The following is a 14,348-nucleotide window of genomic DNA, read 5'->3' as shown; positions in this document are numbered from 1 at the left end:
GTCTGTAATTTTCTTTTTTTGTAGTGTCTTTGTCTGGTTTTGGTATCAGGGTGATGGTGGCCTCATAGAATGAGTTTGGGAGTGTTCCTTCCTCTGCAATTTTTTGGAAGAGTTTGAGAAGGATGGGTGTTAGCTCTTCTCTAAATGTTTGATAGAATTCACCTGTGAAGCCATCTGGTCCTGGGCTTTTGTTTGTTGGAAGATTTTTAATCACAGTTTCAATTTCATTACTTGTGATTGGTCTGTTCAAATTTTCTGTTTCTTCCTGGTTCAGTCTTGGAAGGTTATACCTTTCTAAGAATTTGTCCATTTCTTCCAGGTTGTCCATTTTATTGGCATAAAGTTGCTTGTAGTAGTCTCTTAGGATGCTTTGTATTTCTGCGGTGTCTGTTGTAACTTCTCCTTTTTCATTTCTGATTTTATTGATTTGAGTCCTCTCCCTCTTTTTCTTGATGAGTCTGGCTAATGGCTTATCAATTTTGTTTATCTTCTCAAAGAACCAACTTTTAGTTTTATTGATCTTTGCTATTGTTTTCTTTGTTTCTATTTCATTTATTTCTGCTCTGATCTTTATGATTTCTTTCTTTCTGCTAACTTTGGGTTTTGTTTGTTCTTCTTTCTCTAGTTTCTTTAGGTGTAAGGTTAGATTGTTTACTTGAGATTTTTCTTGTTTCTTTAGGTAGGCTTCTATAGCTATAAACTTCCCTCTTAGAACTGCTTTTGCTGCATCCCATAGGTTTTGGGTCGTTGTGTTTTCATTGTCATTTGTCTCTAGGTATTTTTTTATTTCCTCTTTGATTTCTTCAGTGATCTCTTGGTTATTTAGTAACGTATTGTTTAGCCTCCATGTGTTTGTCTTTTTTACGTTTTTTTCCCTGTAATTCATTTCTAATCTCATAGCGTTGGGGTCAGAAAAGATGCTTGATATGATTTCAATTTTCTTAAATTTACTGAGGCTTGATTTGTGACCCAAGATGTGATCTATCCTGGATGTTCCGTGCGCACTTGAGAAGAACGTGTAATCTGCTGTTTTTGGATGGAATGTCCTATATGTATCAATTAAATCTATCTGGTCTATTGTGTCATTTAAAGCTTCTGTTTCCTTATTTATTTTCATTTTGGATGATCTGTCCATTGGTGTAAGTGAGGTGTTAAAGTCCCCCACTATTATTGTGTTACTGTCGATTTCCTCTTTTATAGCTGTTAGCAGTTGCCTTATGTATTGAGGTGCTCCTAGGTTGGGTGCATATATATTTATAATTGTTATATCTTCTTCTTGGATTGATCCCTGGATCATTATGTAGTGTCCTTCCTTGTCTCTTGTAACATTCTTTATTTTAAAGTCTATTTTATCTGATATGAGTATAGCTACTCCAGCTTTCTTTTGATTTCCATTTGCATGGAATATCTTTTTCCATCCCCTCACTTTCAGTCTGTATGTGTCCCTAGGTCTAAAGTGGGTCTCTTGTAGACAGCATATATATGGGTCTTGTTTTTGTGTCCATTCAGCCAGTCTATGTCTTTTTGTTGGGGCATTTAATCCATTCACGTTTAAGGTAATTATCGATATGTATGTTCCTATGACCATTTTCTTAATTGTTTTGGGTTTGTTTTTGTAGGTCCTTTTCTTCTCTTGTGTTTCCCACTTAGAGAAGTTCCTTTAGCATTTGTTGTAGAGCTGGTTTGGTGGTGCTGAATTCTCTTAGCTTTTGCTTGTCTGTAAAGCTTTTGATTTCTCCATCAAATCTAAATGAGATCCTTGCTGGGTAGAGTAATCTTGGTTGTAGGTTCTTCCCTTTCATCACTTTAAGTATATCATGCCACTCCCTTCTGGCTTGCAGAGTTTCTGCTGAGAAATCAGCTGTTCACCTTATGGGAGTTCCCTTGTATGTTATTTGTCGTTTTTCCCTTGCTGCTTTCAATAATTTTTCTTTGTCTTTAATTTTTGCCACTTTGATTACTATGTGTCTCGGCGTGTTTCTCCTTGGGTTTATTCTGTATGGGACTCTCTGCGCTTCCTGGACTTGGGTGGCTATTTCCTTTCCCATGGTAGGGAAGTTTTCGACTATAATCTCTTCAAATATTTTTCTGGTTCCTTTCTCTCTCTCTTCTCCTTCTGGGACCCCTATAATGCGAATGTTGTTGTGTTTAATGTTGTCCCAGAGGTCTCTTAGGCTGTCTTCATTTCTTTTCATTCTCTTTTCTTTAGTCTGTTCCGCAGCAGTGAATTCCACCATTCTGTCTTCCAGGTCACTTATCCGTTCTTCTGCCTCAGTTATTCTGCTATTGATTCCTTCTAGTGTAGTTTTCATTTCAGTTATTGTATTGGTCATCTCTGTTTGTTTGTTCTTTAATTCTTCTAGGTCTTTGTTAATCATTTCTTGCATCTTCTCAATCTTTGCCTCCATTCTTATTCCAAGGTCCTGGATCATCTTCACTATCATTATTCTGAATTCTTTTTCTGGAAGGTTGCCTATCTCCACGTCATTTAGTTGTTTTTCTGGGGTTTTTTTCTTGTTCCTTCATCTGGTACATAGCCCTCTGCCTTTTCATCTTCTCTATCTTTCTGTAACTGTGGTTTTTGGTCCACAGGCTGCAGGATTGTAGTTTTTCTTGCTTCTGCTGTCTGCCCTCTGGTGGTTGAGGCTATCTAAGAGGCTTGATGGGAGGCTCTGGTGGTGGGTAGAGCTGACTGTTGCTGTGGCAGTCAGAGCTCAGTAAAACCTTAATCCAGTTGACTGTTGATGGGTGGGGCCGGGTTCCCTCCCTGTTGCTGTGGCGGTCAGAGCTCAGTAAAACCTTAATCCACTTGACTGTTGATGGGTGGGGCTGGGTTCCCTCCCTGTTGGTTGTTTTGCCTGAGGCAGCCCAACACTGCAGCCTACCCGTGCTCTTTGGTGGGGTTAATGGCAGACTCTGGGAGGGCTCACGCCAAGGAGAACTTCACAGAACCTCTGCTGCCAGTGTCCTTATCCCCACGGTGAAACAGAGCCACCACCTGCCTCAGCAGGAGACCCCCCAACACCAGCAGGTAGGTCTGGTTCAGTCTCCCCCAGGGTCACTGCTCCTTCCCCTGGGTCCCAATGCACACAGTACTTTGTGTGTGCCCTCCAAGAGTGGGGTCTCTGTTTCCCCCAGTCCTGTCAAAGTCCTGCAATCAATTCCCACTAGGCTTCAAAGTTTGATTCTCTAGGAATTCCTCCTCCCGTTGCCGGACCCCCAGGTTGGGAAGCCTGACGTGGGGCTCAGAACCTTCACTCCAGTGGGTGGACTTCTGTGGTATAAGTGTTCGCCAGTCTGTGAGTCACCCACCCAGCAGTTATGGGATTTGATTTTACTCTGATTGCGCCCCTCCTACCGTCTCACTGTGGCTTCTCCTCTGTCCTTGGACGTGGGGTATCCCCCTTGGTGAAGTCCAGGGTCTTCCTGTCAATGATTGTCCAGCAGGCAGTTGTGATTCTGGTGCTCTCGCAAGAGGGAGTCTAGGTCCATTGATTTTTGCTCCTTACAAATTTTTTTTTTTTTAAATAACATACCACAGCAGATGTTTAATATGCACCATTATGATGTAATAAATTTGCTGTTGGCCTTTGAAACTCTTGAAGACAGATAATTATATTTCCAAAAAAGAACTATTCATTTAATTTAGCTATATGAAATAGGTTATTGATCAATGGAGGGTATATTCCTTCTCTAATTTTGGAGTGGTCAGACCTTATCTAGAGTGACATTTGCATTTCTTGGTTTCCCATTTCCAGATAGATGTTCAGAAGCTAGTGATGCTCAAAGAAAAATGGGGGAAAAAAAAAAAAAAGAAAAATGGGAAAGAGAGAGAGCAATTGTGGCTTAGGAAACATACCTCATTAAGGTTAGGTGAAGCAAGTGGATATATTAAACTTGGAGACAGTATCAATAAGAGGAACCAACCTTACATAGGTTTCTTCAAATATGTGAAAGGCTACCATGCAAAAGAATGACTAGATTTGTTTATTCATAGATGACCAAACCTATGATTGCTAAATGGGACAGTGTAAGTCCTAAATGGACACTAAGTTCATCAGTATAATAATGAACATTCTAAAAGTGGTGTCCAACAAGAAGAGCACTGCAGGGGAAGGGATGGATTTATTTTTGTTTGTTTGTTTATGTCTTTTTCCCCGGCTTTATTGAGATATAATTGACAAATAATAATTATTTATATTTATGGTGTACAATGTGATGTTTTGATGTACATATACATTGTGAAAAGATTAAACCATAAGTTAATTAACATATCCATCACCTCACATAGTTATCATTTGTGTGTATTTGTAGTGAGAACAGTTATGGTCTCTTAGCAAATTTCAAGTATAAAATATGGTATTTCTTATACTGAATTTCCATCTGTCATGGATGTGGTAAAAGAGATTTACTGGGTGAACCCTTAAAATCCCTTCCAACTCTTAATTTTATACGTCTGAGCTGTACTGAGGTAGAAGAATCAGTGTGTGCTAAATTTCTCCTTTTGCAAGCCTCAGTCTGTTGACCAGAGCATTGGTCTACAAAGATAAGTCAGCCCACCCCATTGGGTGTGCAAGACAACCCACTGGGATGGAGCAAGAAAGCATTAGAACTCCTATTGGGGTTTATTTTATCTACTTTTCTACTTCTGTATATTTTAATGATAATATTAGTCCAGAGATACATGATTAGGATTTATAAATGTCAAAACAAATATAAAATGTTTTTACTAATAGGGGTATGATATCAAAAATAAATCACTTGAGGATCACTGAAATAAAGATAAGAAGTAGAGGAAAGTTAGTGTAGAATAATTGTAATGGAATTTCATATACCTATGACAGAAATAGGGTACAACCTTTAGATTTTTATGGTTTTCAAGTTCATGCCAATGAAGCTATGCTAGGATTAAAAGCTGAGAGTATACTGGAAGGACAGGCCTTGTTAGCCATATTAATGTTAATAAGTTCATACATTGTCACAAAATTAATTGTATATGTAAATTGGGATGCAGTAATAATGGCATCATAGATGAAGCACTACCCTCTTTCATCTAGGGTCATCCTACTTCTAACACAAGGTTTTAACCACAATTACTTTAGCAGTTTGGGGTTATTACCTGCTAGGCAGTAGTTCTCCATCAGAATGAATATAAAGCACATAATTTATCACAATTAGGCTTAATTGGCTATCTTAGTCTCTGGTCAGTAGATGCCAAGAACGGAGACAGCCTGGGCAACCATTCTCATCTCAGTACCCAGAAAGGACAGTTTTAGGTCATTTCCTGCCAAGTTCAGTGATGGATGTGGTCAAATTTCACTCTCAAGTACTCAGAGGGCATCCATGTCTTACAATACCATATTTTATTTTGTCTTCCTGAGAGTTATTTAATTTATATTTTTACCCCAGCTTCTCTTCTACCTCATCCTCTCCACTTGTATTCTCTCCCTCTCTCTTCCTCTTTTCTCCCTTAACCCCCTTTTTTTCTTTCTCTGTCTCTCTCTCTCTTTCTCTCTCTTTCTGTGTCTCTCTCTCTCTCTCTCTCCCTCTGTCACACACACACACACACACACACACACACACACACACACACACACAGTTTCTGATGTCAATCAGGAGGCTCCAATCAAGCAATGAATATACAAGAAGGAATATGGCTGAAACAGTGTGATATACAATTTACATAAATAAATGTCACTCGCTTTTATATTGAATACTGAAAGAATTTCTACAAGATGAGGACAAAAAAGTGAACATTTTTAGCTAAATGCTTCAAAAACATTATTTCCAATATTCAGCATTCTTCATCCAGAGACTATTAAAAGACAGAAAAAACAATCACTTTTTGTTTTTAATATTGAGAGCTCTTGGCAAAGTTGTTAGAAGCACTGTTATCTACAGGGCAAATGACACTGAAATTTTATATCATCTTTATGATCACCAAGTGTTTCTCAAGTACTTAAAGTCAAGAGAAATCAATGAAACAAATTATTCGATGAGGGCAGTGGATTTTCCTCATCCACAGGGAAACAGTTTTTTAAGTAACACATTGATTCAGAGATCTAGCACCATCATAGTTGAAGAAAGTGTTGATTTCTCCTTCAGCTATATATAAGACAAAATGCTAACATTAGGTATATAAAAGTAAATTTATTGGGAATAAGCTAAGAAATAAAGGACAAAATAACTTCAAAGCCAGAAAATCAGGATCAACATTTTCCAGTAAATATATTATCCAGTGGCTATGCCAAAGATTGTTCCTGAATAAACCAGAAAAGCCTAATTATGTCAATATACTTAACTCAGTGTTTCTTTCAGAATTACTGGTTTACGTGCTGACTTTCATGGGCACATGTAGACTAGAATGTGACTTAGATCTTGACTATGTTGAGACCTGTGTATAGTGTGCATGGTGATTATATTAAAAAGATATTTGTGTCTAGTTTTCATCTTAAAAATTTTTATTCACTTGTCTTAATTAAACTTAAATTCTCTGAATATAGATATGACAGTAATATAAATAAAATTATGAGCATAAAGTGAATTGGGAAATGCGATGCTTTATACAGAGAATATTATTGCAAGTACTAAGTTTTCCTATGGTTGTACTATAAAATATAAACATGTAAGAGTCTTGATTTAATATGTGATATAAGCGATAATTTTTGTATTGCTTGAGGTAAATGACATTATGTAGGTAAACAACCCTGATTTCTGGTTGTAACTTAAAAGCTGAAAATCTATTGATATAGGCTAAAATGAATGGTCTAATTTTTAAATCTGAAAAATCTTATGAATGACAATGCATTTTTCTGTCAGGTAAAAATTAGTGTAGTGAGGATCTTATTTTCTGAAAACATGCTCAGAGAATTATTGAATGATTGTTATTGTTGTTCTTCTAGTAGGACTCATGACATGAGTGGAAAGGTGGTGTCTTGTCATGAATTGGAATGTATATGAGTAACTCATAATTCTATTACCATTCAGTGTCTTTCTGGACAATTTAATAGCACTCAAAATAAATGGTGTTCTCTTTAATTATTGGACACTGCATTTAAGTATTTCCATAGATATAGCCTCCCCACCTTGACAGCACACAGGTTACCAGAAGTAGAGAATGAAACACAGGCAATCCAATTTTATCTATTTATCAACCTGTCTCTGTTCACCTGTATCTATTTAGATTGTTTTTATTATTAAAATTGAACACATATGGTCAACTTAGCACTATTGTGTATGTTGAAATGAGGTTTGTAAAGTTTTGAACTTTACCTCTGCTGGTTACTCGGTCATGTTCTTTTTTTTTTTTAAACATCTTTATTGAAGTATAATTGCCTTACAATGGTGTGTTAGCTTCTGCTTTATAACAAAGTGAATCAGTTATACATATACAATATGTTCCCATTTCTCTTCCCTCTTGCATCTCCCTCCCTCCCACTCTCCCCATCCCACCCCTCTAGGTGGTCACAAAGCACCTAGCTGATCTCCCTGTGCTATGCGGCTGCTTCCCACTAGCTATCTATTTTACATTTGGTAGTGTATATATGTCCATGACACTCTCTTACCCTGTCACATCTCACCCCACCCCCTCCCCTCGGTCATGTTCTGATACACATGCATACAATATTCAGGATGGACCTCATTGAGAAACAATGAATATTTAATTGTTAATAAGTATGAATGTCCTTATTGTCTGGAAATAGTCCCTATGAAGATGCTGGGTGCCTGCGAATAGGCTGACCTTCAACATGGGTTGCCCAGCTCTCACAGATGTGTACAGACCCTTGTCAGTGAAGAAGGAATTTGAGATGAAACACTTGAAAACAAAGGTACTACCAGCTGAAGTGTAAACACATTTAGGAAATACAAATAAAGTTCTAGTTTTTTAAATGGTTTTGAGCACTTAGGGAAAATGAGTAAGTGGAAAATGAGTAGTTTATAATTCAGAGAAACCCTGACACTTGTAAACAGTGTTCATCAGGAAAACACATGAACGGAAAACCATTATGGTGACAGTAGAGAAAAGCCTGAGAGTTCCCTTTTGCATATTTGGTTTTATGTCTTTTAGAAATTAGTAATATCTATTTTAATTATAATAGTAGTAAGTTTACTACAAAATAAAAAAGGGAAAAGATACCCCGTTTACCCCAATCCTCAGAATTAATGTTAAGTTGGCATGCATCCTTGTAGACATTTGTATATATCTATATATGTATATACACAAACATGTAATGTAACAGATATTCCTTCAGCCTGATTGGCCCCATGGCTAAAAGCTTTCTGAGATTGCTTAATAATCTAAAAATAAAATTAAAGCCCTATCTCCTTCAGTGCAGTCTGGACAGACCCTTCACTAGATTTTCATTTCTTTTTGTTTTTTTAAGTGAGATGCAGCATGGCAGAGTGGTAGAGGATGGTGAAGGGGTGGAGACACTGTAACAGAAGCAGCATCAGGCATTATATTTTAAGTGACGTTTTTCTGCTTTCAGGTATACCCACACATGTACACGCAAGTGTCACCAAGCATACACACGTGCACTTTTAAAATAATATTGTGTATCTATTTCTGCTTGTTGCTTCTCACCCTCAATACATTTTGGGCAGTTTTAATGTCAATACATATAAAGCTCTTTCTCTCTGTGTCACCATAGTATTCCATTTGCCTTAATGTACCAAAATTTATTTTCATTTTCCCTTTTTGGTGATTGTTGCATTATTCTTGGTTTTTTGTTAATACAGCTCTGCAACAAAAAAACTCTTATCTATTTACATTAGAATTTCGTTGACCTTTGAACAACTTGGAGGTTAGGGGTAGCAATCCCCCACATAGTTAAAATCCACGTATAACTTTTGACTCCCCCATACTTAACTACTGGTAGCCTACTCTTGACCAGAAACCTTACCAATAACATAAACAGTCAGTTAACATATATTTTGCATGTTGTACGTATTGTATACTGTACTATTAAAATGAAGTAAGCCTGAAAAAATGGAATGTTATTAAGAAAATGTTAAGGAAAATAAATTTACAGTACTGTGCTGTATTTTTACATATTATAAGTTTACATTGTTTACCAGATGAATCATCTGTCAGTACCGACATCAATATTGTCTTATATGATACAAAACACTGTAGATGTTATACATACTAACATACTATGTATAACGTACTATGTAATACATATTAACACTAGACAGCAAAAATGAAAAAATTTATTTTAATTTATACTATTTACCTTTTGGATTAGGTTTAACTTGCAACTCCTCATAGGACTACTCTGCATATACTGCCTCCATAGGAAGCAGGACTATATATTAGAACGAACACTGACTGAAAATGTGTCTAGACTCTATATCTTCCTCAGCCGGTTTCTAGTTAGTAACCGTGCTAAAATAACTTGATATTCTAGGCCTCAGTTTCCTTCCTGAGAAGCCAAGAATCAATCTCCTTGTCACTTCTCAAATTGTCTTCTCCCAAGCCTTGATCGTGCAAGGTGTTAAAAAATGAAAGTGAAATAAGTTACAGAAGTGCTAGATTAAAGAAAGACAAACAAGTATGTATGAGAGTCTTGTTTAACTTTTAACCATAGGCCTTCTCAAAGCCATTATGATTATATGTCTGTGAATCTACATGCATTGTACAATATTTTCTACACTTATCTAACTACACATCCTTTTTTTTCCTCAGAGAATCTTACAAAAGAATAGTAATTTGTGACAGGCTGGGGTAGATGATCTCTGAATTCTCTTTCTTCTCTAATGTTCTAGAAATGTCATATTCTGAGGCTAAGCCATGCTATGATATGGAGATCTTGATTTCTCAAGTTATTCCACAGGAGATATGTAATACTATTAACATCCACTTTCAACAATTACAGTATTATTTGCTATGGCCCCAAATACACGTGCATTCATAGTGTTAATAACTTTCATTGCCAGCTACCAAGCAAGGTTCTTAGCATACAGATACATAAGACCTGATGCCTTCCTTTAGAGCCCATGGCAGTGTGTGGGGAGCACACTTCATTCTTAATTTTATAGCCAAATCCACTTTGTTGAATCAGTTACTCAGTAACCTGTGTGCCTGAAAGGTGCATAATTTTTTAATATCGCAAGATGCTAAAGAGATGAAATTTGTTGGTTTTTAGAAAATTACACTTTTTGCAATATGAGAAGTATTTATGCTTCATCTTTTGATAGGCTTTAAATTGGAACATAAGTTGCTTCCGTGTCACATTTGCTTAAAAGAATTCTATTTTCAGAGCTCTGTATTTAGTATAGCTTATGTCGATTTATTGCCTGCATTTCTATGGAATTTCATTGCAAAAATAAAACATGCAATTTATTGAAATATTACAGTCATTTAAGAAGTAAATAAGCCATATGAGCAAGGAACCATTCTGTAGAGCTATTTTGTGACTTAATTATTTTAAAGTAGAATGTAAAATAACCAAAGCAAATCTAAATAAATTGGTACCAGGTTTAACATTCTTTTTTCACTGAAACTCTGGCAGGATATTTGACAGTAGTCAGAATTGAAAAGTGTGCCATTGTTTTGTGCATTCTCAAAGGAAATTGAAGAAGGGTATTGGGTGAAGGGAACAGCTGTAGGACTGCAGCTTTTAATATGCTGTGGGGTCTGTACATCATTCATTGCAAACCAAATGACCCATTGAGAGAATACTGTACTTATCTGTTCATGTCTGTACCATACCCATTATCATTAATGGGGCACAATATGCTTACATTTAAAATAACCTACTCTGCAAGAAGAAAAATGAAAAAAGGTATAGAAAAAAAAAATACCATCTAGAATTCTGATATTGCCACATGGCATCAGAAAAACTGTAGGACTCTAATGTTTTGGGGTATCTCCTTTTACTTTTAACTTTTCTCAAGTATTTTTTTCCTGTTAATAACATTATTATAGTGAATATTGTTTTGAATTTGTATTTTGTTTTGTTTTGTTTTTATTTATTTATTTATGGCTGTGTTGGGTCTTAGTTTCTGTGCGAGGGCTTTCTCTAGTTGCGGCAAGTGGGGGCCATTCTTCATCGCGGTGTGTGGGCCTCTCACTATCGCGGCCTCTCTTGTTGTGGAGCACAGGCTCCAGACACGCAGGCTCAGTAATTGTGGCTCACGGGCCTAGTTGCTCCGCGGCATGTGGGATCTTCCCAGACCAGGACTCGAACCCCTGTCCCCTGCATTAGCAGGCAGATTCTCAACCACTGCACCACCAGGGAAGCCCCTGGATTTGTATTTTAGAATATGTCTCTATCCACAGGGAAAATTTCTAGCTAGAGAGTTCCTGCATCAAAGTACATGCTTATTAAAATGAATTAACAAATATACAGTGGAAAAATCTCTGTCCCACCCCTTTCCCTAGCCATCCACTTCTCTTCTCAGGTATCCAGTGTTATCCTTTCAGAGGTACTTAAGTAAATACAATCCAAATATGTACATTCATGGTCTTTCCCCTCTTCTAGTTTTTTGTTTTTTTTAATGGAAATGATTACATATTTTGCACATTGTTTTGTATCCTAAATTTTCTGTTTAAATTGTTACTTTAATAAATTGAGTTATCACCTTTTAAAACTGTACCTAAGCAATACAGTATAGCCTATAAAACTGGAAATTTGCATGGGACCCAGTCATCCTACCCTCAAAGCTGAGGACCAGAAAGAAATGCGTAATCCTGACCCTCACAGCTGCCTGCTGGGAACATGTTTGGAAGTCTGAGCATAGTCTCAAGTGATCAAATGCAGAAAAGGGGCCAATCAGAGCCTTGATCCCTACCATAGAGTTCTAACCATTGCTGGGACTGAATGACTTCCTTCCATAAGTCCTCATGACTTCTGACTCAGACCTCCAGGTCAGGCTACCAGACTAATGGCCTATGCAATTTAATGATCTATAGTGAATGTTGACTGCCTTTCTAGTTTTTGATCACCAAAGGCAAGTATAAAGTGGATACATTTGGGACTTCCCTGGTGGCGCAGTGGTTAAGAATCCACCTGCCAATGCAGGGGACACGGGTTCGAGCCCTGGTCCAGGAAGATCCCACATGCCGCGGAGCAACAAAGCCTGTGTGCCACAACTATGGAAGCCCGTGTGCCTAGAGCCCGTGCTCCACAACCACAACAAGAGAAGCCACCACAATGAGAAGCCCACACACCGTAACAAAGAGTAGCCCTCACCACAACTAGAGAAATCCCGCGGGCAGCAACAAAGACCCAATGCAGCCAAAAATAAATAAACAAATACATAAATTTATATATTAAAAAAAAAGTAGATACATTAATATCCCTCTGATAATATATTTTAGAAAATTTATTCTAAACATTACTGCTTTCTCAGCCACTGAGATGAAGGGAGAAAGAGTCCCCAGAGACAAATAAAAGAACAAATTAACCTAGACCTTGGGGGATCAGTCCTATGTTTGTGACTTCAGTAGCCTGAACAAAGTTCACAAAAAAGCCAGTGCCTGGCTCTGTGGCTCACTTGTGTCTTTGAACAAAGCAACTTGCTGATGCATTGAAACATGAATCTCATTAGCACATTTACATTAAAATATGACATATCAAAAGATAATATGCAAAAAAAGATAATATGCAAATCTTTGGCATACAATCTGGAAAAAAACTATGGATAAGTGTCATGTTAAAAATCTTGTTCTGTCATGATTATAAGTAGAGTAGTAATGGCAAATGACAGCTTAAAGAGAATAGAAAAAACCATCTTGACACCAAAGTGATGATATTATCTATATTCTGAATAATTTTACTTATAACAGATACTGTTCTGTAAGTTTGTCTTATGATTCATGTTTTCATTAGGAAGAGAGAGCATTCTCTCTTCAAATTTATTTACCCTGCTGTTAATATTGCTTCATCAGCTTTCATTGAATCAGTATAATACAACTTATTTTCATCCCTTTCATGTAAAATTTCCTAGGTCATTTTGCTAAAGTGTGTCTTCTACAAATAATGTATAGCTGGATTTTATTTTATTATTATTTTAAAGAACTCCATCTTTCAAGAGGCGTTTAATGTTTATATTTATTATAATTATTGATATAAATGATAATTTTATGTGAATCTACATGTAGATGTGTGTGTTTATGTACTATGTTCTTTTTTTATTTGCTTTTATCCCTTGTCCTACTTCATATTGGACTTGTGAGGTTTCTTAATTTCCCCTTTCCTCTTCCAATGATTTGGAAGCTGTGTATTCTATTTCTAGTTTTTCCAGGTTTACTCTTCACATGTTTACTTAGTTAACAGACCTATGGTTGTTCAGTATCACTTTGTTCTTTCCAAATAATATGAGGAATGAAAATTCTCTAATCTTAACGTTCACGCACCCCACCCTATATTATCATTATTTCATTTTCTAGTTTCACTTTTTAAAAACTCTCCCGTATTAGCCATTTGCTTTTAACAATGTACGTTTATTTACATTAATCAATAAGTTGAATGATTTAATTGCTCACAATTGCTTCTTCCATTCTATCCCTCCATTCTGAGTTCAGTTTTCTTCTTACTAAAGTACATCCTTTAAGGGCTTCCTTGGTGGCTCAGTGGATAAGAATCTGCCTGCCAATGCAGGGGACATGGGTTCGATCCCTGGTCTGGGAAGATCCCACATGCCGTGGAGCAACTAAGCCCATGCACCACAACTACTGAGCCCGCGTGCCACAACTACTGAAGCCCATGTGCCTAGAGCCGGTGCTCTGCAATAAGAGAAGCCACTGCAGTGAGAAACCCGTGCACTGCAACAAAGAGTAGCCCCTGCTCGCCACAACTAGAGAAAGCCCGCATGCAGCAGCGAAGACCCAACACAGCCAAAAATAAATAAACAAAAGTAATAAATAAATAAAGTACATCCTTTAAAAGTTCCTTAAGTGAGGGTCTGTAAATGGTAATATATTTTCGTCTTTGAAAACGTCTTTAGTTAGCTCTCATTCTTTTCAGGGCTAGTTAGCTCTCATTCTTTTCCGGGCTAGTTGTGCAGGGTATGGAATTCAAAACTGATAGGTTAAAAATTCTTTTCACTCCGAACTATTAAGATATTTCATTGTATTTATTCCTTATTTTTGCTGATGAGATACCTGCTGTCAGTCTGTTCATCATTACTATATAGATGACATGCTTTTTCTTTGCTTTTAAGGATTTTTTGTTTATGTTCTAAAATTTCACCATGATTCTCTAAAAGTGACTTATTTTCTTATAATTCAAATTTGGCATGTTACTTCAACTTGAAGACACATGTCTTTCTTCAGCTCTAGAAAATGACTGACCATTTCTGAATGATTATTGCCTCCCTTTTATTCCATCTATTCTCACCAT

The 14,348-nt window shown here is 36.8% G+C and overlaps 1 protein-coding gene and 1 long non-coding RNA gene across 12 annotated transcripts in view; both read left to right on the top strand.

Moving 5' to 3' along the window:
* Positions 1 to 14,348, top strand: part of NKAIN2 (sodium/potassium transporting ATPase interacting 2) — a gene marked incomplete at its 3' end in the record, with an annotated part of 1,018,208 nt that overhangs the window by 656,805 nt on the left and 347,055 nt on the right. The window lies entirely within an intron of this gene.
* The window catches only part of LOC309635297, a 44,383-nt gene that overhangs the window by 6,849 nt on the left and 23,186 nt on the right, over positions 1 to 14,348 (top strand). The window contains exon 2 of the long non-coding RNA XR_014248741.1: positions 3,487 to 14,348. This exon is cut by the window's right edge and continues 17,195 nt beyond it. This is a non-coding gene — a long non-coding RNA (uncharacterized lncRNA). The remainder of the gene's footprint in view (positions 1 to 3,486) is intronic.

Source organism: Balaenoptera borealis (genome assembly GCF_965194805.1).
Source record: "Balaenoptera borealis genome assembly, chromosome: 9".
NCBI classification, from domain to species: Eukaryota; Metazoa; Chordata; class Mammalia; order Artiodactyla; family Balaenopteridae; genus Balaenoptera; species Balaenoptera borealis.
The sequence above is the reverse complement of the archived record's forward strand: the minus strand, read 5'-3'. Positions and strand labels throughout refer to the sequence as shown.